Raw genomic sequence first — 27208 nt, forward strand, 5'->3', positions numbered from 1 at the left:
CCATTCTTATAGTTGCTGAAACCACTTCCTGTGTTGATAGGATTTGGGGTGGAGAAGGCCTTTGCAAGCAGGGAGAAAGTCCTCGGTGAAGATAACATATGGCATTAAGGCAGGTACTTTAAGAAGATGTATAGAATAATATGTAAAGATCATGCGTGCATGAAGGCACAAGAATATTGGTCATGTGTCACCAGAGAGCTACAAAAGTGTCACGCCACTTTCATCCAGATAAACATGGGAATAGATTTTCAATTAAAGCAAGAAATTAGCGGGAAAATACTCTTCTTTTACAAAACGCGTTGCAATACCAGGTACTTGATGGTATGTATGTATGTGTGCATTACTTTGAATTTACATTTCTTATATATGTTGCAACTGCTGATGTATTGTTTTAAATTTATCTAATTGCACCTTTTATTTCTCTAATTGCAATGGGGGGTAATGACCAAGTTTTATTCATCTGTATAATCCATTTAACATAACACAACAAATTTATTTTTTTTCATAAATACGTTTTGATGAAGAAATCTGTCACTATTAATGAATAACACTTTCAATGTTACATTTCAAGTTACTAAAAGGGATTGGAGAAACTTACCATGTTCTGCTTTTTATGTTACTTTTGGTGTTTTAAAATATCTTCGATATAGGGGTGCCTGGGTGGCTCAGTGGGTTAAAGCCTCTTCCTTCAGCCCAGGTCATGATCCCAGGGTCCAGGGATTGAGCCCCACATCGGGCTCTCTGCTCAGCAGGGAGCCTGCTCCCCTCCCCTCTGCCTACTTATGATCTCTGTCTGTCAAATAAATAAATAAAATCTTTAAATATATATATATTTGTGTGTGTGTGTGTGTGTATCTTCAGTGTACAACTTTTTTTAAAAATTTCTTTTCAGTGTACCAGAATTCATTGCTTATATACCATACCCAGTGTTCTATGAAATAGGTGCCCTCCATAATATCTACCACCAGACTCACCCAACTTCCCACACCCCCTGCCCCTTCAAAACCCTCAGATTGTTTTTCAGAGTCCATATCTCTCATGGTTCATCTACCCCTCCAATTTCACCCAACTCCCTTCAGTGTACAACTTGATGAATTTTGACAAATATATACATCCTTGCAAATAGTAGTATACTAAAGCCCAATCACAATGGTTGACAAAAGCTGTTGTGCACATTTCTTACTCGTTTTGCTTCAGTAATAAATTTAAAGTAGACCATGGTGACAGTATTTACAATGTGGACATTTGACTGTGCTGCAAAGCAGAACTTCCCCAAACTCCTGCTTCCCAGAAAGCCAGAACACCACTGCTTATCAACATCAACCAGCTCAAGATACACATTGCATGTATATAACTTCATGCCTATTTTAAGTCAATCCCTTGCTAAGCACTCTGGATTTCTATCAACACTGATTAATTCTGCCTGATTCTAAACTTCGCATGAATGAAATCTCACAACGTATAGTGTGTGTTTGTTTTCAGACTTTTGTTTCAGACTCTTAACATAGTATTTTTCATCTTAACATGCGTCATTGTGTGTATCAGTAGAGTGTTCTTTATGGGTGTGTAATATTCCATTCTGTGAATATGTCAAAATTTATATATCCATTCTCTTGTTGATGGACATTCGAGTTGTTTTTTTGTTTGGGGCTATTATCAATAAAACTTCTATAAACATCTTTTGTACACATAGTGCATGTGTATAAGTATTCATTACATATTCAGTCCACTTAAGTATATACTTGGGAGTGAAACTGTTTGGTGGTAAGGATAAATGTGTCAAACTTCATAAGAAAGTGCCAGACAGACTTCCAAAGTAATTGTATATTTGTACTAACAATCTATGAGACTGAAATGTCTGCATCCTTGCTAACAGAAGATGTTGTGTTCTGTGGTATTTTTAAAATCTAACCTTAAAGTGTATATTCTTCAAACTTTTAACATCCAAATTTTAATTTGAAACTATGTAGATAAGTACTATTTTTCATAAATTTTATGTTACCATCTAAATTTTATAGAATCTGAATTTAAGAATAGAATATTTTTATAAAATTGCTACATAATATTGCTCTGAAGATTAGGCTTCCACACTACATGTGGTAATCATTTTTTATCATGTGACAGACAAAAAAATAATTCTTATTCCAATTCTACTAAATGCTCTCAAGTATCCCATATTTATCTTCTATCTAAATGCCAAGAAAAAGTTAAATGAACAATGACTTTACAATTTCAAGATACAGTTTTTATAAATTCTGCATTTGTATGTAAATTGTTACATGTTTCTAAATCTGAGTGAATTATCTTTATCTGCTTTTCAGGTTTCATGCTAACATGGGTCTCTGTACATAGGCTCTTAGTTTTGATACCCTGGGACTAAACTTGATCATTGAATACTTTCCTGGTCATCCTGTAGTCTTCTCCAGGCTGAGAAATGAATTGTAATAGTTCAGGACCTGCTAATATTATGAGCTACTAATATTATGCTTATTCAGGTCCATAAAAATTACTTAATTTAGTAAAACAAAACAAAAATTATCCAAACTTCTTATCTAGATGAACTTACACAAAAATATTTACTTACTATTTACCTAGACAGGTTTTTTTTTTTTTTTTAATTCTTAAACATCTGTTAGCAACATATCTTTTTTGACTGACCTTTCCAAGAAAATATTGAATTGAAACACCATTTTTGCAGGAGGCCACCAATTTGTACCTAAAAAGTATGAATGGTTTCTTTCTATTTCAACAGATTATTCTGCTATCATGTAGGTATGGCATTTCTTAAATGATTTATTGAAGCAGTCTTGATTCTTTTCCAAAACACTATCCAGCCCCATGTTTTAACATAACTTCCAAGAGAAAATATACTTTATTTCATTCTCTTTTATCATCTATTTTATTTTTTTTATTTTTTTAAAAGATTTTATTTATTTATTTGACAGAGAGAAATCACAAGTAGATGGAGAGGCAGGCAGAGAGAGAGAGAGGGAAGCAGGCTCCCTGCTGAGCAGAGAGCCTGATGCGGGACTCGATCCCAGGACCCTGAGATCATGACCTGAGCCAAAGGCAGCGGCTTAACCCACTGAGCCATCCAGGTGCCCCATCATCTATTTTAGATATCAGATTTTTATCAGTAAAATAGGCCATCGGAGATAAGTGAAACAGCTTTTTTTTTTTCCTCACTTAGAATAGGAAAATACAAATCATATAGCAACTTTTAAAATACTACTTGACTGAGTAAGAGTCAAATTTAAGAAGTCTCTTGGCTTTTTTTTCTTTCCTTTCTTCTTCTTTTCTTTTCTTAAGATTTTATTTTTAAGTAATCTCTACATTCAACATGGGGCTGGAACTTACAATTCTAAGATCAAGAGTTGTATACTTTACCAACTGAGACAGTTAGGTGCTCCTCATTTGGCCTTTCTAGTGGTTTCTAGTTATCTTTATAATAAATAATACATCTTTCTAGTAAATAATATATAACATGCAATACAATAAATAGATTTATAATAAGCAATATAAGTAACTCATAGGAAGATATATTTGTCATGGGTCAATGGATAGAAAAGTAAAGGAAACCACTTTTATTTTTTTATTTTTTTTACTCCTGAAACTAATAATACAGTATATGTTAACTAAATTGAATTTAGATAAAGATTTTTAAAAAGGGAAACTAAAAAAAAAAAAAATTAAACAAAAACAACAAATGACAATAAATAAATAATAAATAAAGTAAACTACTTTTAAAAGTGAATGGAGAGTAAGAATGATACAAGGTTGATATTTTCTACAACCAAATCTAATTTGAAGCTTTATCCAAGTTCTAATTAAAAACTTAATTAAATATCACAGCAAAGTTTTATTTCTCTATGAAGTTACCCAACGTGAACATTGCATTTTTATGATGTTTTTATAGAAGCAAAAGAATTGTTAAATCAGAAAGAAAAATTGATCAAATAGTTTAATTCAAATGCTCACATTTATTTTATAGTATCATGTTATGCAACAAATAATATGCAACAAATAATAAAGTCCAATGATAACCTGTAAAGGAGAATCCTATTATGAAATGTCTATTTTAACATTTAGATATTTTTAGAAAGCTTGTTCAAGTTCACCCAGCTAAAGATAAGAGAAAAAGGTAATATATTATACAACGATAGTCCTATCTGTTATGTATCATTAGATTGCATTAATAAATAAACTTTTTTCAAAAGAAAAAAGACATCATTACAGATCTTACTGACTGTCTCACACACACACACACACACACACACACACAGAGAATATTATTATAAACTTTTCAGCAACCCACATGAAAGTTTAAGTCAAATGGATAAATAACTTGAAAATAAGATTTACCATAAATGTGACAAGAAAAATAAAAAATATGAGTGAACTCATATATATTAAATAAGAAGGTCATTATCAAAACATATTCTAAAATGAACATTTCAGATCTTGTTGGCCTTAGTGATCTGAATCTATACATTCCATATGGAAAATGAAGAAACACTTTCTAACACTTTTTATAAAGTTAGTATGACCTTGACATCCAAATATGAAAAAAAAGTTATTGGGAAGATATTATAATTATTACATGAAAGTAAAGATGGCTTAATAAATGAAAAGGAATCAATGAAATTTGTCACATTAACAGAAAAGTATATGTATTTTTCAGAAATGCAGTAATAATTGACAAAAGTCACTTTATTCATTATTAAAAAACATAGCCAACTAAGATTAAAAGGGATTGTCCTTTATCTGATAAGGCATATCTACAAGGAAAAAACAATACAGCATACATTAGATTTAATGGTAGTTACTGAATGCATTTTCTCTGAAATCAGTAAAGAGATAATTATAACTTATACCAACACTTCCATTCAACATTGTACTAGAGAGTTTTGCCAGTACTATAAGAACAGAAAAAGACATGAAGAGTGAAGAATAAATAAAACAGTTGCTATTTACAATGTGTATGTTTAGCACATAGAAATGCAAAAGAATCTAAAAACAAAGCCTTCAAATTAAAAAGTAAATTCAGTAAAATACTGAAAACAAGGTCAACAAGCAAAATTTAGTATATCTATATCTATGTACTAGCAAAAACTATCAAAACTTACATTCTAAAAATGATAACATTTATAATATAAAAATCTTGTTCCTAGGAATAAATATAAGGGAATATGTGCAAGGTCTCTACACTAGAAACTACAACATATTATTGAGAAAATTATTTGAGATAAATATCTGTCATATGTCAAGTTTCTCCAAATTGATCTAAAAATTCAATATAATTTCAATCAAAATCTCGATAGATATTTGAAGAAAATCACAGAAGCCATGAAGTCTAAGGTTCTTAAATTGATTAGAAAAAAAATTCTGTTCAGCAAAAATAGTATTAAAAAATCAAAAGATAATCTTTTCTAGTAAAAATGAGCTCCTAAAATTAAGTTTAAAAAGATGAAGAGCTCAATTTTAAAATGGTCAAGTAAGTAGTTTATAGCTGAAGAGCTGCAAGCGAGCATATAGTTTAAAAAAAAAAAAGATACAATCTTACTCATAAGTACAAATTAAATTAATACTAATATATGATTTTCAGCCATTAGACATATACATTAGTATTTAAAATACATAGTTTAGGCTTAATAATATTGTTGGTGGAGTTGTGGGACAGGCACTTTCATTTATCATTGGAAGTGTAAATGGAACAACCTTTTAAGAAATATCTATCAAAATTAAAATTGCACATCCATTTGACAAATAAAATCCACTGCTACTAAGTTATGTTAGAGATATGGCAATAAAACTAAGTTTTTTGAAAAGCTAAGATTATGATAAAAAAAAAGCTCAAGTGATTTAGAGGATTGGATAAATTAAAGGTGTCGTCCTATAATAGAATCCATATAATTACTAAAGGAATTAATGTATTTATGTCTTGGCTCCTAAAACATTGAATAAAAAGGATACAGGCATGTATCTCTTTCTTTTTTAAAATAACTGAAAGTGCTATTTACATATGATTCTATATCTATATATTCTGGTTTATGGATATTTTCCTTGAAATATACAAAATTTGTGTATATTTCACAAACAATTTGTTTATAACAATTTGTTTATAAAACAATTTGTTTATAATGGCTACTTCTCTTAAAAGTACTAGACATTAGGTATACTAATTTGTAATTATTATTTATATATTTTTCTTTTGTTTATTCTAACCATTCTACCCAGAAGTTTTACAGATTTGATAAAGTTAATAGAGATAATCTGTATAATCTCATTAAAAAGTGTTTTTACTTTTTTCTTTCTGTGTCTCTGCTTAAAAATAAAAACACTTGAAACACCTGAGTAGTGTAGTCAGTAAAGCATCCAACTGTTGATTTTAGCTCAGGTCCAATCTCAGGGTTGTGAGATTGAGCCCTTTGTCAGGCTTCACACTCAGAGTGTTAAGTTTCTCTCTCCCTCTGCCCTTCCCTTCTCTCTGTCCCATAGATAGATAGATGATAGATAGATAGATAGATAGATAGATCTTTTTAAAAAATGAAAAAGAAAAAAAGACTTGAGTTCCTTTGAAGTGTAGTAGATACACTTCTTCTTACCTTTTTCTGCTAAATATAGCTAACACCCTGGACATCATAAATAAGATAAACATAACAATACTTTGACAGTTGACTGGCTAGAAATCTCAAGACCCAAGAAAATACCAGTAGTAAAACCTGGTGCTTTACTTTTGTTCTAAAATCAGGCTGGGTACTAAGGAAGCAAGTAACATGGAAATACTAGTCGATGGCTCAGACAAATGCCATAGGAGCAGTAAAGGGCCAGCCTAGTGAGATAGAAAACTTTTATTAATAACTGCTCTACTCCAACAAAATACCATTCCACACCCCCATCATACACACAGGTAGCTATATTTCCGTGGCAGCAAAGGTCAAATGGGAAAACTAGACTTCCACGTTTGCCCTGACTTTAACAAGACATAACTTCCCACCAAGGTGACATCAAAAGTATGATATCAGAGAGAGCCAAATAAGAAGGAGGGTTTTGACCTCTCCTAGGGAATAATTAGGAGTTCCCAGTAGCAGTGTCATTGGAGACAACAAGGGGGACCTGACCTTCTACCTCCCTACTAAAATAGTATCAGAGAAGGCCAAGTTGGAAACAGGGATTTTTTTTTTTTAAGATTTTATTTATTTATTCGATATAGAGAGACATAGCATGAGAGAACAAGCAGGGGAAAAGGAAGAGAGAGAAAAAGACCTCTCACTGAGCAGGGAGCCTGATGCAGGGCTCAATCTCAGGACCCTGGAATCATAACCTTAGAGGAAGGCAGACCCTTAACGACTGAGCCACCCAGGTGCCCCAGAAACAAGGATTTCATCATTGTTCATTAATAATGAACACAGTGTTAATGGGGGTCATGCAAAGTATGATAACTAGTAACTTCCTTCTGCAACCAAGGCAGTGTCATTGGAAACCTAGTGCAAAGGGGTGCCTGGGTGGCTCAGTTAGATAAGCTGCCTTCAGCTCACGTGATGATCCCAGGATCCCTGGGATCGAGCCCTGCATCAGGCTCCCTGCTCAGCGGAGAGCCTGCTCCTCCCTTTCCTTCTGTCTGCTGCCCTTCCTACTTGTGCTATCTCTCTGTCAAATAAATAAATAAAATCATTTAAAAAAAAAAAAAGGAAATATGGGGAAAAGCCTGAATGCCTTCAAAGTATAGCAGTAGTGAGACATCTTTCTCCTACAGGGGTATCAAAAGAGATAAAGGGAAGTAGAACTCAGTTACCACCATGACTTGGAAGTATCAAGGTGGTGTGCTCTTCCCCTCCAGTGTGGTATCAGAGACGTAAATGAAATACAGTCTCATAATAAAATAGCCAAATGCCTGTGATGCAATAAAAAAAAAAATGATTCTTCATCTAGAGACCAAGAATATACAACTTAAATTTAAAAAGATAATCCACATACCAAAACCAATGTGATAAAGACATTGGAATTAACTAAGATTTCAAAGGAGCCATCATAACTATGCTTCCATAAGCAACTATGAAAATACTTGAAACTAATGAAAACATGAAAGTCTAAGCAAAAAGTTGTAGATATAAAAAAGAATCAAATAGAAATTCTAGAAATAAAAAAAGGAAAACCATGACATTTAAAAAATAAATGAAATGAATGTTTCAAGAATAGAATGGGGTGGACACTGAAAACAATCAGTGGTAAAACAATAGAAATTATCCAATCTAAATAAACAAATGGAAAAATAAGTTAGAAAAAGTAAACAGAACCTCAGGGACTCATAGGAAGACTCATAGAAAAAGACCTAATATCCATGTAACTAGAGTCCCAGAGAAAGACCAGAAAGAATACGGGACTGACAAATATTTGAAAAAATAATGACTGAAAATTTCCCAAATTTGGCAAAAGACACAAATCTGAAAACTCAAGAAACTGAGCAAACCCTAAAAAGTATAAACTAAAGGAAATCCATGCCAAGTAACATCATAATCAAACTCTAAAAGCTAAGATGAAGAAAAAATTTTCAAAAGCAGTTTAGAAGTGAAAAAATAATTAGAATTACAGATTTCTCATTAGAAATCACAGAAGCCAGGAAGTAGAATTACATTATCAAGTCCTGAAAACCATCAACCTAGAATTTTATATCCAGAAAGGGTATCCTCCAGGAATGAATACCCATCAGGAAATCAAGAAATTCTCAAATTTCCTCTGAGGGAAAATGAAGAGAATTTGTCAACAGCAGACCTGCCCTAAAAGAATGGCTAACATAAGTTCTTAAAAAAGAAAGAAAACAGTAAGGAAAAGAATCTTGAGACATCTGGAAGAAACATTGAAAAATATACATAAATACTATAGCTTTCCTCTTCCTTTTGAGTTTTCTAAATCATGAACATTGTTGAAGAATAAATCATAATATTGTATAAATATGTTGATTTAAAAAAAAAACCGCTCATATATCTTTAGTACAAATAGCTCAATCTGATAGCATATTTGGCAGTGAATTGTTTTGAGTGACACAAGACCCACCTCAATGATCCATAGACTATATTACTGGTTAGTTTTCTAAATGAAGACAAATGCTACATTATCTTAATTTTTCATTTTTTTTTAATTTTTATTTATTTATTTGACACAGAGAGACACAGTGAGAGAGGGAGCACAAGCAGCGGGAGTGGGAGAGGGAGAAGCAGGCTCCTGTATGATCAGGAAGCATGATGCAGGGCTTGATCCCAGGACCCTGGGATCATGATCTGAGCTGAAAGCAGACACTTAATGACTGAACCACCCAGGCACCCCTAATTTTTCTTCATTTTAAAATGAGAATATAAAATCATGAATTTTATACAGTTGTTTTAAGACTGTAAATTATGAAAAATATAAAATACAATAATATAACTTATTATCATTATTTACCTCTTAAAGCATGCTTTTGTTCAAAGGTAATCTATCATGGAATCTATTGTGCTGAAGTATTTAAGAAGTACTGAGATTTCCAATGTATATTGAAATAAATTAAAAAGAACTAAAAGGACTAATGGAAAAGAGAGAAAGATGGATAGTTACACGATAAATCAAGTATAGTAAAATGTTAATGGTTGGTTCTTTGTAATAGATGTATGGGTGTTCACTGTAAATTTATTTTAACTTTTCTGTATTTTTATAAACATAAGAATTTTGGGAGAAAGACTTTCACTTAAAATCTTAATTTCTCATAGATTTTAAGCAAATAAAATGTTACTAAGCATATTGACTACATAACACATGATAATATATTTTGGGCTACAACAACAGTATTATATTCACAAGAGAAATTAAATACAAGTTCCTTCCTTGTGTGTATGTATGTGTGTGCATGTTCACACACATGCATATACAAATCTAATGTTTATGAACACATATATATATATGGCCATAAAACATCATAATACAAACAAAATGAAATTACAGATTCTATCACAAACTTATACTAATGTTTAACTATCTTTACTACCCTTATTAATTTAAAACATTAATGTTAATTTAATAGTAAATTAAGTTAATTAAATACTAATGTCTTAAGGACATTAAAATTAAGGACAATTAAAATTATTTTATTTTATTTGTATAAAACACAATAAAACAGGGACACTTTTATTGTGTTTTTTATATCCTTAGTATATGTTAATAAGTTTATATCAAATATCTCAGAGAATCCAAATCCAGACAATATTCTCTCAGTATAGAAGATTTGCCATAATACATTTCATTTTTCCTAGTCAAAAATTTTTAACACCAGATCACTGTAATCACATTCATTTTCCAAATATGGTAATTATGACCAAAACTTCCCATTGCTTTATACAGCATTAATGGTAGAATCTGGGTTTGCTAAGTGCATATTCAACTCAATCTTTCTGATACTCAAACCCACAAAAATCAACTTCATTTTTCTGGGTCAAGTTATTGTTCAGGCAAAGAGAAATATACTCAAATTAAGATACCTTTGAAAATGTTCCTCAGGACATTAACCTATTTTTATAAAGCAATATTTAGAGAGGTAAATGTAAATGAGCCATATGGATTGCATTCCACTTGAAATAACCACATGTTGGCAACTTAATGGAAAATGGGCTTGGAAACACTTTGGAATGTGTTAGGTACCAATATCAAGGTCTTTTATGACTATGTTTTATGGTTGTAGTTAACAAACCACAGTTGAAGAGTAGAATTACCACATATAGCAAGGGTGGCATTTCAGTGGTATGCATGTATTGGAAAGGAATCAGCCTGAGAGTCTTAAAATATGTCAGTCTGGGAGAGTATATCACATTTCATGATACAGTTATACTGGCCTCAGTTATCCTTGGTGGACCCAGAAACCTAGCTAGACTTACATGTATGTAATTCAGTAGAGCCATTCATTATACCTTTCATTTATCAATTATTAATTAGTGCTTTAATTAATTAGTTATCTACATTATTATTAGCTTACAAAGATAAGGCAAAAGAAGAGATCTTGACTAAAATCCAATGATTCCCACAATTCATAAGTATAATATATGTCCTTAGTCCCATACCCATATCATCTTGGTACTACTATTTTCATGCATACCAGACTAATTTCCAATATCTAGCAACTGAATTTCTTTCTGAGGTCTTTTTCTGGCCACCAAATTCTGTTCTGCTCATACGCAGTAGGCTGAAGAGCTGGGAAATGAATTCTACTTAAAAACAGCCCTAAGCCAATCTCTTGTAGATGAAATAACACTGAAGTCCATGTTCAGATTCTAGAGTTCCTGATCAGGTATACGCCTTCAGTTACTCACTGTGTCACTTTTTTTCTTTCCTATCTTGTTTCCTCCATCTTCTTACTCATGTTCCCTGACCTTATCGTACAAATAAGTGACCTGTCCTAAAGACCTTATCTTAGGGTCTGTTTCTTGGAAAGCCCAAATTAAGACAGTAGGTATATTAGTCAAGGTTCTCCAGAGGAACGAAATCAATAGAATACATATACAGATATATAAGGGGATTTATTATGGAAATTGTCTCATGGGATTATGGAGGCTGAGATATGCCTCCATATACTATCCATATTCCATAATATGTCATCTATAAGCTGAAGAACCAGAAAAGCTGGTGGTATAATGATTTCAGTCTGAATCTGAACACCTGAGAATCAGGAGCTCCACTGTCTGAGAACAAAATATGGCTATCTCAACTCAAGAAAGAGAGAGAGAATTTGCATTTCCTTTGTTGTTTTGTTTTACCTGGACCCTCAGTGGATTGGATGATACCCACCCACACTGGTGAAATGATTTTCTTTACTCAGTCTACTGATTCAAATGCTAATCTCTCTTGTAAACCTTCTCACAAACTAAAGACTTTATACCCAATTCCAACATTGGGCCAGGGAGTCTTCCCACACCACCACATATTTCTCAGATACCAGATGAATATTCTATAGTTCAACTCAGTTATGGCACTGCCTACTTGGAAGTAATTGTCAAATCCCGCAGGTTAAGGTCTCGTCCTACAGGACTGCTCCCCTAAAACACAGGCACACACACACTCATCCTTCAGAAGTCAGTTGGAAGTCCAGGTTATCACCTGTATTTCTAACCTATAGGCCTGTTAGGTTTGATTTGATTTCTGACCAACAGGCTCTTTGGGTTTGATTAATTTGTTAGAGCAGCTCTCAGAACTCAGAAAAACATTTTACACATAACATTTCCACTTTATTATGAAAGAAAATAGCTCAGGAACAGCCAGATGGAAGAGATGCATAAGGCAAGGTATGGGGATTTCCATGTCCTGGGAGTGTATGACTCTGCCCAAATCTCCATGTGTTCACCAACCTAAAAGCTCATTGAAGCCCATCCTTTTAGGTTTTTATGACGACTTTATTACATAGACACAGGTGATTAAATCACTGGTCTTGACAACTGAATTCAATCTCCAGCCCTTCTCCCCTCCTGAGAAGTAGAGGTTCCAACCCTCTAATCACATGGTTGATTCTCCTGAGCATGCTTAGGTAGGGTTCCAGGTGGTGACCTCATTAATATAATAAAAGACACCTTTATCACTCCCATCAGGAAATTCCAGTAGTTTTAGGACCTCTGTACAGGAAACAGTGATAAACACCAATATACATATATCTATACATATACATATACATATACATATACATATACATATACATATGTTTGTTTGTGTGTGTGATATACATACATACGTATGTATGTATATTTTGCCTTTGTCCTCTTCTGGCACAGAGCTAAAATTATAAAATCACACAGATACACCTGAAAATAATATTTTACCAGCTATCTGGACATCCCTTAGCCCAGTCAAGCTGAAACATAAAATTAATGACCTCAATAAAAAGGCAGGTAATAAATAAATAAAGCAAATAATCACTAAAAAATGTGGTATGAGCCATAGTAAATATATCTAACACCTTCATGGGAACCAAAGGTGAGTACTACATTCATTGGTTCAATAAGAATAATTTACTCGGCACCATAGTTTAGGCCCCCAATTGGTATAAATATAAACAAACACGAAAGCACTTTCCTATATATTTATAGTAATGTAAGTTACTAACTGGAGACAGAGAGATCATTTTGCTTAGGAGGAGATGGGGTGGGATGGGTAGAAAGAAGAGAGGATAAGGAGAAAGTAAGTATGGAAAAAGAAAATAATGGAGGCTGAAAAATGTTACTGAGGGTAGACAACATGTTAATTTTACTTTGTGGTATATGGTGATTTTTTTTTCATGTAGAATATGGTAACTCCAGTTCTAGGCAAACGGACAGGAAGTTGAAAAGTCCAGAGACACACCAAATGGCATGGTGATTTAGGGGCAACAGTTGAGTATTCTGAGAACACAGCATGAATGTAGAAGACTTCAGGAGGGTGAAACAGGAAAGGTATATTGGGGCAAGATCATGTAACCCTTGCATACTACTTGAGTCTGGACTTCATCCTATGACCAACAAGAATCCACTTACCTGAGAGGTCTAATTGGCATTCCTCTCTATCCTACATGTTCTGAGAAAGTTTTTTACAAACTGTGCACTCTGTAATCTGCCTTAGGTTCAATGGTCACTAGAGAACCTAGTGCAAAACATCTAGATGCATTTGAGGGTATAAAGTATTTATTCAATATTATCTTTTGTTAGAAGAGTACCAAGTATTTAAACCATAAAGAATCATAGGGAACATCTATCTAGTCCCCTGACTTTGCAGAACCATGACTGAAATACATATATCATAAATCTTAATCTCTTTTCAGTATATTAAATTGTTCTTTAATAAAATTATTTCACTCAAAATAATTGTTTAAACTATGTTGTGTATGCCGGTGTTCCTGAATACAGAGAATAACAAGCATTTTATTTCAGAACTTAACTCTCACAAATGAAACAAGGTTGGTCACATGTTGATTATTACTAATGATATAGGTATTGGTATATGGGCATTCATTATACTATCTATCTTGATATTCTAAATTATTCACAATTTAAGTTTTAAATTATTCACAAAAAATGAAAAATTCAATAATTCTCATAAACAATGATAATTAGTTATCTGTAGCAGATTTTGTCAGGACAACTTTAAGGTCTGGTGCCCCATTCCTGGTTGCTGATCTCTTGTGCACCCTTCTTCAGAGTATTGTCCTTAGTTTATTTTGGGAGCCATCTCACCTGGCTATACCTGGGAGTCTCTCCCTACCCCACCCTCAGGAATGTCCACAGCTCATGACAGAATGATTAGGAAAAAGTAGTAATAATAGCTCTCTCACCTTTGGGTGAGAAATCCTTGGGTGCAACTCACACCCCAGGACTGCCTGTGGGATTAGGCTGGGGCTAGACTTCTCCTGAGACCCCGTCTCTGTTTGGCTTCTTCAAATGTTCCATGCAGTTTTCCTCACAACCCAAAAAGTTTCTCCTGGAACTCTCCTTCACTAAAATGTTTGCAAACTAATTTTATCTTGGACTTTTCTAGGGAACTCAGCCTTAAACAATTTTATTTTAAAATTGATGAGAATTAATCTGTTGATTAGAGCATTGGACCAAGTAGGAATTAGTAGTCCTGGCTATGAGATTGGTTCTGTGTTTTCTTTTTTTTTTTTTTTTTATTATTATTTTTTTTATAAACATATATTTTTATCACATACCCTCCCCAATGTCCATAATCCCACCCCCTTCTCCCAAACCCCCTCCCCCCAGCAACCCTCAGTTTGTTTTGTGAGCAACATGGAGGTTCTGTGTTTTCTTAACTGTGTCAATCAACTCTGTGAACATTAGTTTCCTTTAAAGAATGAGGAAAATATTTTCTAGTCTATACAATGAATGAGGAAAATATTTTCCAGTCTATACAATGTGATACTGTGAGGAAGAAAGGAGATTACACACATGAAAGTACTTTTGAAAATGGAAAATTCTATACAATATGATTATATTATTATGCTACTTTTATAATCTTCAAAAAGTTACAAATTGATACCTAATTATTCATACATTACTGAATTCTATAAACTGTGAAATAATTTTAAGGCAAATAGAATGAAACATGTTTTAATATGCCTCATAACTAGAATGAGTTTTCTTGGTTAATTTATGCCTTTCATTTCTGCATTTTCCTAATAAGACACTGATGCTGGACATAAAGTTGAATATCTGGTGGGAACTGGAATCCCATTTTATCTGTAAAGGGAGCACATTCCCATTTTCCTTTTCAGGAATGAAGGAATTATTTGCAAATTGATTTTTTTAAAGATTTTATTTATTTATTTGACAGACACAGATCACAAGTAGGCAGAGAGGCAGGCAGAGAGAGAGGGAGAAGCAGGCTCCCTGCTGAGCAGAGAGCCCAATGTGGGGCTCAATACCAGGACCCTGGGATCATGACCTGAGCTGAAGGCAGAGGCTTTAACCCACTGAGCCACCCAGGCGCCCCTGCAAATTGATTGCTAACATCTTTCCTTATGAAGGAAAAACAAAACAAAACAGCAACAATTCAGTTAGTTATATACTGTAATAATAGTAGCCATCATAGATCATGCATTCTACTTTCCAGAATACCCACTGAAAAGGACAAATACCAATTTCTATAATGAAGTGATAATCCAGTAATGTGAGTGCTCACATAATGGAGAATGTAATTCCTTACTACAGTAATTGATACAAGACTAAAACAGTGCCTGAAATATAATCTGAGTGAAAATAAGTAGAGGGAAATATAGTAAGTAGAGATATTTATGCTTATGCTGAATTCCTATTGCTCAAAGAACCACTTTTATTATTTTTTTTTGTTTTCCTGTTTCAAATTGTTATTTAAGTTCTAGTTAGTTAACATGTAGTGTAATATTGGTTTCACGATTAGAATTTAATTCACCCTTTGCCCACCTCCCCTCCAGCAACCCTCAGTTTGTTCTCTATGGTTAATAGGTTCTTATGGCTTGCCTCCCTCTCTTTTTTTCCCCTTCCTCTATGTTCACCTGTTTCATTTCTTAAATTCCATATGAATGAACTCATATGACATTTGTTTTTCTCTAACTGACTTATTTTACTCAGCATAATATGCTCTAGCTTCATCCATTTCATTGCAAAAGTCAAGATTTCATTCTTTTTGATGGCTGTGTAATATTACATCATCTATCATATATATATATATATATATATATATATATATATATATATATACCTAGATAGATAGATAGATAGATAGATCTCCTTTATCCATTTATCAGCTGATGGATATTTGGACTCTTTCTATAATTTGGCTATTGTTGATAAAGCTGCTATAAACATCCGGGTGCATGTGCCATCTCACATCAGTATTTTTGTATCCTTTGGGTAAATACCTAGTAGTGTAATTTCTGTGTCACAGGATAGTTCTATTTTCAACTTTGAAGAACCACTATACTCAAAGCATCACTTTTAAAAGAGTGTCATTGAATTCTCAGATTCAATTACCCATAAATCTGATATAATGTTCTTTTCTCAGAAATATTTTCTGGGAAAAAGAAAAAATACTATTTATAATTAGTCATTCCCCCTTCTCTCTTTATTCATATGCATAGATTTTAAAAATATTAATCCTCATTTATAATCACTATCTTGATAGCTATATCTTTCACATATGATTTTTCTGAAATATGTATGGAATTAACTTAATATATCCAAAATAGAATTCATATTACACATTCTTTTGATACTTCTGAAAATAAACACACTAAAGAGTAATATTGGGTGATCATCTGTGGCTGGAAAGTAGGACATACTAGTTAGATGCCAACATAGCTTAAAGTAATAAATTGTGTGAAACATATAAATTCTATATTTTTTTCTGTTTTCTATTGTAGTTCTTAGCATAACAATACAGATATAAGATAAAGGGCCAGAAATGACTTCCCCATGTTCATCTCCATAAGAACTGACTTCTCAATAGGGAAAATGTAAATACTGATGATTCCCAAAAGCATACTCAGCATATGGAAAAGAAATGTAAAATATTATTGCTTTGAAAATTGGCTGTCCATACTAAAGTGGTTTAATTTAAATAAAAGTTTGAATTTGAAGCAAGAAGGAAAATTAGCATGGACAATGGTTAGCAATTTCTAGGAAGATATCTCTAAAAATTATTTGGAAGCTTGCTTATGAGATGTTATTAAGTATAGGTGATGTGACAGACTCAAGTGTGTGTGTATTCATGACTCAGTCTCAAATTATTCCATTTTCCAATTCATCTAAGGTATCAAGACTGAATTTATCTTGAGTTTCTTTTTTTTTCCTAAAAAAGTTATTGAAATGCCTTGTTTCCTCTAGTTAAGGATAAAGTAGTTTGTAAGTTTGTAACTAAAATCAAAGTGTTTTCTTTTTTTTTAAGATTGTATTTATTTATTTGACAGAGAGAGAGATCACAAGTAGGCAGAGAGGCAGGCAGAGAGAGAGGGGGAAGCAGGCTCCCCGTTGAGTGGAAAGCCCAATGCAGGGCTCAATCCCAGGACCCTGGGACCACGATCTGAGTCGAAGGCAGAGGCCCAACCCACTGAGCCACCCAGGCATCCCTCAAAGTGTTTTCTTAAGTGAATGAAAATAGGTGAAAAATGGACAGGGAAGGAGGTAATAATATTCCATGACTGATGAAATAGAGCCATCTGAATAAAATTAAGTGTGGTCCTGAAAGTGGCCATTCCCATAGGCTATCATAGTTAAGTACTGGTCTTCAATCAGAGACCAAGGTCTTCTTCTGGACACAAACTTTCAAAGGCAGTGTTTTCCACTGCCCTGATGTACACACTCCTACACAGCCACAAGCCTGTGTCCTTGTGCCAAAAAAGAGAAAGACCTCTACAGCCACAATGTTTAACTTTATTTCTCAAACAAGCTGCTGCTTTATTATCATTTATTCTGTCATCAACCTAGAGACTTAATCTAAGCAACACTGAACAAGTCTTTTACTTACTCCAGCTCAAATAGAGAATGGAAAAAAAATAAAGGAAAGATAATATAAAACATGTTAAATTTAAAATTCTGCATTTTTATCTTTGCAGTTGTACTCCTCCCAAATGAAATAATTCTGGATGAAGTTAAGAATGTTAGTATCATTTTAAGAAAACAGAGAAATGGACAGAGATAAATTTACTCTCATGAGATTCTTTCATCAGAATATTTTCCAGCCTTTGGACTCTGTCTATGGTAGACCTGATATCAAGTTTTCATTAGGTTATTTCCAAACTGAAGTAAGCAGGGTATTTTTGAATAAGATCTCTGATTATCATTGGTGATTAGGTATTTCTGTGACAGATTTGTTATCTGAAGTAATACTGATTAATACACTGCTGAAATATTCATTTAGCTTTCTCCTAAGGATTTAACAAATTTTATGTTAAAATGTTATACATTAAGGTTTTAGAAGTCTTAAAGACTTTCAGACTTCTGCTTCTGGGAAGATGAAATAGATATTACATTTGTATATCCTCTGCTAAGTACAGTTAAAAACACTGGACATTATGTATAAAACATAAGATTCTGAAAGACGGAGAAGAGAAGGCAGACCATCCAAAAGTGGACATGTAGTTAGTGAATTTCTTATCTCATATACACCAGACTTGGAGCTGAAGAAACTGACAACCCAGAAACACCAACTTGTAAGGCACATAACTAGAGGTGCCTCCACAGGGTGCGGCCCAGAATAAAGATGGTGCCGGCTTGCCGTCTCTTCCGGCCAACAAGGCGCCAATTTCACAGTTTCGGTTCCTGAAACCTATGGCACTTCCTCCTCTCGCCCAACACGCCTTACCCAGCAACTGCTACTTGGCATAATCTTATTGGCTCTTCCCCCTCTGTCCTCACTTCCCTTCTGCTGCTCTATATAAGGTGTGCCCCCGCACAATAAAGTGAGATCCTGCTTCGACAGATCCCCCGAGCCCGGTGTCTTCTGTGGGTGCGTTCTGGGTTCGCGACACTCGCCATCCCACTCAGCCCCAAGGAGAGGCCTCCGGCTGGCCCGGGCGCCTCCTCCCCTCGGCGGGGAGCCCAACACCAACTGGTGAAGACAAAATTAATAAACAAAAAACAACAAAAACTACTCTCAGCCAAAGGACAAGGTAAGAAGGAACATAACAAGACAGAAAACTTTTGGACAATAAACTCTACTCCAACCTAACACTGTGAAAAAATCAGCCTCATCCCCATCCATGTCAACAAAGGCTGAACAGTAAGCCTAGATTTCTATCCTTTCCTGGCTGCAATGAGGTGATCTAATTCATCTTCCTCCACCACCGAGAGAGTGTCAGAGAAGGCCAAGTAGAGCACCAATACTTTCATCTCTTTTGGCATTAGCAAGGTTATCTGTCCCCCAGTGAATAATGTTAGTGGGGGCCATGGGGGTTCTGTACTTTTACTGTCTCTCAGGAATAATAAGCCTTTCCTCCCTCTCCCTTCCAGGCAATGTAGGAAGAAACCTAGAAGAGAGTAGGAATTTCAATCATCATCCAGGAGTAAGGAGTGCCCCCTTCTCCCATTATGTAGATGGTGGTTACGCAGGGAGCAACAATGAAGCATCCATCCTTTCTCCGCCAGGGCACTATCAATGGAGGCCTAATGGAAAGTTAAAAATCTCATCTTCACTCACAAAGATAAGTCCCTTCCCCTAAACATCAAAGGAACCTGGGTGGGAAACCCCAAATTCTAATCCTACTGTAGAGTCTGAACGTCTGCCTTCTGCACCCCCCCACCCCCAACCTCGTAGCTATTGAAGCAGAGAACCTCTTCTTTCCCTGATGGAGGCATGTCGGACAAAACCAGCTGAAATAGACAGCAGATAGAAGAATAAGATCTACGGTCTGTTACATAATGCTATACATTTTCAGGCTTCAGTAGAAAAATTACACACCATACCAAGAACCAGGAGCATCTCAAACTGAATGAGGATAATCGATAGAGGCCTGCACCATGGTGTTAGAATTATCTTAAAAATGATTTTAAGGTAGCCATCATAAAGATTTTTTTTTTTTTTTTACAAATACACTTGAAATAAAAGGGGAAAAATAAAATATCAGCAAAGAAAATACATAGAGACAAACAAAACGGAACTTTTAGGGCTGAAAATTTGCAAATAATTCCTTCATTCCTGAAAAGGAAAATGGGAATGTGCTCCCTTTACAGATAAAATGGGATTCCAGTTCCCACCAGATATTCAACTTTATACAAAGGATTATAAGGAATATTATGAAAAATTATATGCCAACAAATTGGATAACCTAGAAGTGGACATATTTCTCACAACATATAACCTCCCAAAACTGAATCAGGAATAGAAAATTTGAATAGACTAATGAATGAACCATGAATGAAATGGAATGAATACTAAAAATGAACAACAAAAAAAGGCCAGGACCAGATGGCTTCGCAAGTGAATTTTACCAAACATTTACAGAAGAGTTAATATCTATTCTTCTCAAGATATTCCAAAAAAAAAAAAAAAATAGATGAGGAAGGAAAGCTTTAAAATTCATTTTATGATACCAACATTACTCTGATATCAAAACCAGGTAATGACACCAAGAAACAAGACCAATATCTCTCATGAACATAGATGCAAAAATCCTCAACAATATGTTACCAAACCAAATCGAACAATATGTTAAAAACAAATCCCACCAAGTGGGATTTATTCCTGCAATGCAAGTGTGGTTTGATATTCAAAAATCAATCAACATGATATATCATATCACAAAGAGAAAAGGTAAAAACCATATGATCATTTTAATACATACAGGAAAAACATTTGACAAAGTACAATATGCATCCATGATAAAAACCCTTAACAAAGTAGATTTAGAAGGAATATACCTCACCATAATAAAGGCCAACATATGAGAAATGCACCGCTAATATCATAGTCAATGGTAAAAAGAGAGCTTTTCCCCTAAAATCAGGAACAAGACAAGGATGTTCACTCTTACCACTTTTATTCACCATGTTACTGGAAATCGTAGCCATAGCAATCAGATGAGGAAAAAAAAAAAAAAAGAAGACATCTAAATTGGTAAGAAAGAAGTAAAATTTTCACTATATGCAGATGACATAATACTTTATATAGAAAAGCCTAAAGCCTCCACCAAAAAACTACTAGAACTGAAAAATAAATTCAGTGAGGTAGCAGACTATAAAATTAATATCATACATCCATTGCGTTTCTACAGACTAATAATGAAGTAGAAGAAAGGGAAATCAAGAAAATAATTCCATTAACAATTGCACCAAGAACAACAAAATACCTAGGAACAAACTCATTCAAGGAAGTGAAAGGCCTGTACTTTAAAAACTGTAAAACACTGCTGAAAGAAATTGAAGAAAATACAAACAAATGGAAAGACAACCCATGCTCATGGACTGGAACAACAAATATTCTTAAAATGTCCATACTCCAAGCAATCTACAGATTTAATGCAATCTTTATCAAAATTCCAACAGAATTTTTCACAGAACTAGAAGAAATGATGCTAACATTTGTATGGAACCACGACAGTCTAGAAATAGCCAAAACAATCTCGAAAACAAAACAAAACAAAACTAAATATATCACAATCCCAGATATGAGGATATACTACAAAGCTGTAGTAATCAAAACATTATGATACTGACACAAAAATAGATACATAAGTCAATAACACAGAATAGAAAGCCCAGAAATAAGCCCATGATTATATGGCCAATTCAATCTTCAACAAAGGAGGTAAGAAAATGCAAGGGGGAAAAGTGTCTTCAACAAATAGTGTTGGAAAACTAAACAGCTACATGAAAAAGAAAGAAAGAAAGAAAGAGAAAAAGAAGGAAAGAAAGAAAGAAAGAAAGAAAGAAAGAAAGAAAAACAAACAAACAAACTGGACCATTTTCTTACACCGCACCCAAAAATAAAATCAAAATGGATTAAGGATTTAAATGTGAGACCGAAAACTACAAAATCCTAGAAGGGAGAAGAGACAGTAATTTCTCCAAAATCAGTCATAGCAACGTTTTTGTTTCCTGAGAATAGGAAACAAAAGCAAAAATAAACTATTGGGACTACATCAAAATAGAAAACTGCACAACAAAGGAAACAATCAACAAAACTAAAAGACAACCTATTTAATGGGAGGCTATATTTGCAAATGATGTATCCTATAGAGAGGGAGTATTCAAATACAAAGAACTTATACAATTGAACACACACACACACACACATATTCAATTAAAAAAAATTAGAAGACGACATTTCTCCAAAGAAGACGTTAGATGGCTAACAATCACACAAAAAAATGCTCAAAGTCACTCATGATCAGGAAATACAAAACAAGACCACAATGAGACATCACTTCACATCTGTCTTAATGGCTAAAATCCAAAACAGGAGAAACAGCAATTGTTGTTGAGGATGTGGAGAAGAAGGGCTTCTCATGCACTTGGCAAGAATTCAAACTGGTGCAGAAGCCACTGTGGAAAACAGCATGTAGGTTCCTCAAAAAATTAAAAATTAAATTTCCATATCATCCAGAATTTCTACTCCTGGGTATCTGCCCAGAGATGATGAAAACACTAATTTAAAAAGATATATGAATCCTTATGTTTATCACAGCATTATTTTACAACAGCCAAATTATGGAAGTAGCCCAACAATCCATAAATGAATAGATAAAGAAGGTATGCTATATATATACATGGAATATTACTTAGCCATAAAACAGAATGAAATCTTGCCATTTGCAACAATATGGATGTATCTAGAGAGCATAATGCTAAGTGAAATAAGTCTGTCAGAAAAAGACAAATGCCATATGATTTTCACTCATTTCTGGAATTTAAAAACCAAACCAAACCAAAACAAAACAAAAACAAAAACAAAAAAAAAGATGTAAACCAAAAAACAGACTTTTAACTATTGAGAACAAATTACCAGGGCAGAGGCAGGGGATGGGTATTAGGCGAAGAGGATTGAGAATACACTTATCATGATGAACTATAAGTAATGCGTAGAATTGTTGAATCACATATTGTGTACCTAAAACTAATGTAACACTATATTTCAAATATATTGGAATTATATTTTTAAAAAAGATATATTTAAGGCCTAGTATATGAATAATTACATTAAACATAAAGTATCTAAATAAAGAAATGACACAGAGTATTGATGAAGTGGATTGAAAAACATCACTTAAATATATACAGTCTACGACGACCTCATTTAAAATATAACAATATAAGAAAGCTGAAATAAAAGTAATGAAAAAGATCTATTATGTAAACATTAATGAAAAAAATCAGGAGTAGTTACATTAATATTGGAGAAAGCAGACTTGAGAGCAAAGAAAATTAACAGAGGCAGAGAATGTGTTATGCAGTAAAAATAAATGAAAAGAAGAAAGAAAAGAAAAAAAATAAAAGGGAAATCTACCAACAAGACATAGTAATTTTAAATTTGTATGCACCAAAAAACTAAAGCTGTCAAACGTATGAAGCAAAACTGATAGAAATATACAAATACACAATTGTACTTGATAACTTAACACTCTCCGCTTAACACTTGTAGAATAGGGGTGCCTGGGTGGCTCAGTCGTTATATGTCTGCCTTCAGCTCAGGTCATGATCCCAGGGTGTTGGGATAGAGCCCTGCATGGGGCTCCCTGCTCAGCAAGAAGCCTGCTTCTCCCTCTCTCACTACCCCTGCTTGTGTTCTCTCTCTCACTGTGTCACTCTGTCAAATAAAAAACTCAACAACATCACCAACTAGCATAATATAATCAATATTTCTACGCTGTCTCCAGTAACAGCAGAATGCACATTTTTTCTAAGTGACCATGGAATGTATACTAACAAAAGTCATGCCCTGAGCCATAAGACAAAATGTTTAAAAAACTGAAGATCTTGAAGAATGTATTCTCTGAGCACAATGGAATCAAATTAGAGATCAGTTACAAGACGTTAACAAGAGTATTTCCGAACTAAGAAGCTATATAACACATTTCTAAATATTCCCTGTGTCAAAGAGCTAGCTAAAACAGAGTGGAGAGGCAAATTTATACCACTAAATGAATACATAAGAGTACAAATCGCAATTCAATAATATAACTGCCTACTTCAAGAACCTAAAAAAGTTTAACAAAATAAACCCAAATTAGCAGAAGAAAGCAATATAAGAAAGAAAATCAATGAAATTGAAAACAGAAACATAATGGAGAGACACAATGAAACAAAAAAACGTATTCTTTGGATAAACCAAGAGAACTGACAAGTCTTTCACAACGCTAACAAAGGAAAAAAGGAGAAGACACAAATTGCCAATATCTGGATTATAACAGGAGTTTTACTTATAGTCCCTATAGACTATAGTACCTATATACATCAAAATGATAAGATAATATTATAATTCTGTACACAAACTCTTGACAACTGAGAATAAATGGAAAGGTCCTTAAAAATACAAACAAAACAATGAATTCTGTTATGCTGAAAAGAAAAAAAAATACAATCTACCATAACTCAGCCAAAATCTAACTTGTAATAAAAACTTCCCTCAAAGGAATGTTGGGCCTAGATAGTTTCATTGAAGATTATTACCAAATATTAGAACAAATAACACCAATTCCACACAGTTTCTTCCAGGAAATAAAAGAAGAGGGAATAGTTTTCAAGTCATTTTATGAAGCTAATATTTCCTTGATATCACAACTAGACAAAGAAAAATACAGACCAGTATTCCTCAGATAGACCAAAATCCTTAATAAAATACCACCAAATAAAATTTAGCAATATTTATAAATAATACACTATGACTAACTTTTATCCAGGAATCCAAGTCTGAATCAAAATTCAAAAATCAACCAATATACAGTGTCATAGTGACAGGCTAAAGAAGGAAAATCAAGTACTCATATTCACTTATGTAAAAAAAATTTAACAGAATTAAAAACACATTCATGATCAAAATTTTTAGCCGGTTAGAAATAGAATGAAACTTCCTCAGTTTGATAAAGAACATGTTCAAATTCCTACAGTTGATATTATGCTTCTTGGTGAAAGAGTATTTTCTGCTAAGATTGAAAATTAGGCAAAGATGTCCATTCTTACCATTTTTCATTCAACACAGTGCTAGACATTCTCACTGGTGCAGTAGGGCAAGAAAGGAAAAAAATAAAAAGGTGTACGGATCAGAAAGTAATAAACTGTACATATTTGCAGGTAGCATGATTCTTGTCTGAGTCAGTTAGTCTGCTATAACAAAGCACCATAGACTTGGTGGCTTACAAACAACAGTTAATTTTTCACAATTTTGGAGGCTGGAAGTCTTAGATCAGGGTGCAAGTATGGCTGGGTTCTAGTGAGTGCCCTCTTCTGGGTTGCAGACTGCCTACAACTCCTTGCATTCTCTCATAGCAGAAACAAAGTAAGTTAGCTTTTTGGTTTCTTCTTATAAGGCTGCTAATCTCATTCATGAGGGCTCTACTCTCATGATGTAATTACCTCCCAAAAGTCCCACCTGCAAATACATTAGGGATTAGATTTCAACACATGCATTTTGAGGGTACACGAACATTCAGTCCAAAACAATTGTCTAATTAATGGACATAAAAACTCCTGAAACTAATAAGTGAGTTCAATAAAGTCATAGACTATAAGACCACCATGCAAAAGTTAATCATATTTCAATATTCAGCTACAATCACATGGAAACAAAAATTAAAAATATAATACTATTAAAATGTCTTAGAAATATAATACTTAAGCCTAAATCAAACAAAATAAGTACAGAATTTACATGGTGAAAACTACAAATGTTAATGAAAGAAATAAAAATAATAATAATAAATGGAAGATGTGATGCAGAAAAGATAAAAACTTTTCATAAATTAATACACAGATTTAACACAATCCCTATCAGAATCTCAGGAAAATTTTTTTTTAGGATATGGACAAAAATTATGTGAAGATTTATGTGGAAACACAAAGAAACTAAAATAGCTGCCACAATGTTGAAAAGCATATAGTAAGAGAAATCAGTTTACCTGATTATGATACTTATTGTATAGCTATAGTAATCAAACCTGTATGGTGTTAGGTAGGGAACAGAAACATAAATCAATGGAGAATAGGTATTCACAAACTGCTGCACGCAAATATTCCTAACTGATTTTTGAAAAACAGGTGAAAAGGTAATTCAGTGGAGGAGTCTTTTTGGCAAATGATGCTGGAGGTATTGGATATCCATTTTCAAAAAATGAACTTAAGTCTCACATCTAGTACACAAATTAATACAAATTAGATCACAGATTTATCTATAAAATGTAAAACCATACTTATTTAGAAAATTATGAAGAACTCTTCAAGATCTTGGACTAGGAAGAGTTAGCCTTGACATCAAAATCAAAATTCATAAAAGAAAATTTATAAATTGAACATCAAAATTAAGAAACTTTGGTCTGTAATAACTCTGTTAAGTGGATGAAAAGATAAGCTAGATTGAGAGAAAACATTTTCAAGGCACATATCTGACAGAAAACTAAAATTTAGAAAGCATTCTTAGAATGCAACGGTAAAAAAAGAAAAATTAATTGGGTCATCTGGGTGCCTCAGTTGGTTAAGCATCTGCCCTCAGCTCAGGCTGTGATTCCAGGGTCCTGGGATTGAACCCTGATTGATTCCCTGCTCCACAGGAGAGTCTGCTTCTCTCTCTCCCTCTGCCCCTGCTCATGCTTTCCCACTCTCTATCTCTTTCTCACTCACTCTCTCTCTCAAAGAATAAACAAAATTTTTAAAAAATCAATTAGAAAATGAGGAAAAAAGACACAAAGATCATTTCACTGATGAGGATATACAGATAGTAAGTAGATACATGAAAATATTTTCAACTTTTTTAGCCACACAGAAAATACAAATTAAAGCCACAAGGAGTGATATCATTATATTAAAAAAAAAAAAAAAGGACTAAAGCAAAGATAGGGAGAACACTATATGTTGGCAAGTATGTGGTGAAACTGGAGTGCTCATATATGTTAGATGGGAATATAAAATAGACAGCCACTCTGGAAAACAGCTTAGTGATTTCTTTAAAAACTAAATAAAATGAGTTTGGAAGTTTTCCTTCCATTTCTATTTTTTGGAACAGTTTCAGGAGAATAGGAATTAGTTCTTCTTTAAATGTTTGGTAG

The sequence above is a fragment of the Mustela nigripes genome, chromosome 5, assembly GCF_022355385.1.
Source record: "Mustela nigripes isolate SB6536 chromosome 5, MUSNIG.SB6536, whole genome shotgun sequence".
Lineage (NCBI taxonomy): Eukaryota > Metazoa > Chordata > Mammalia > Carnivora > Mustelidae > Mustela > Mustela nigripes.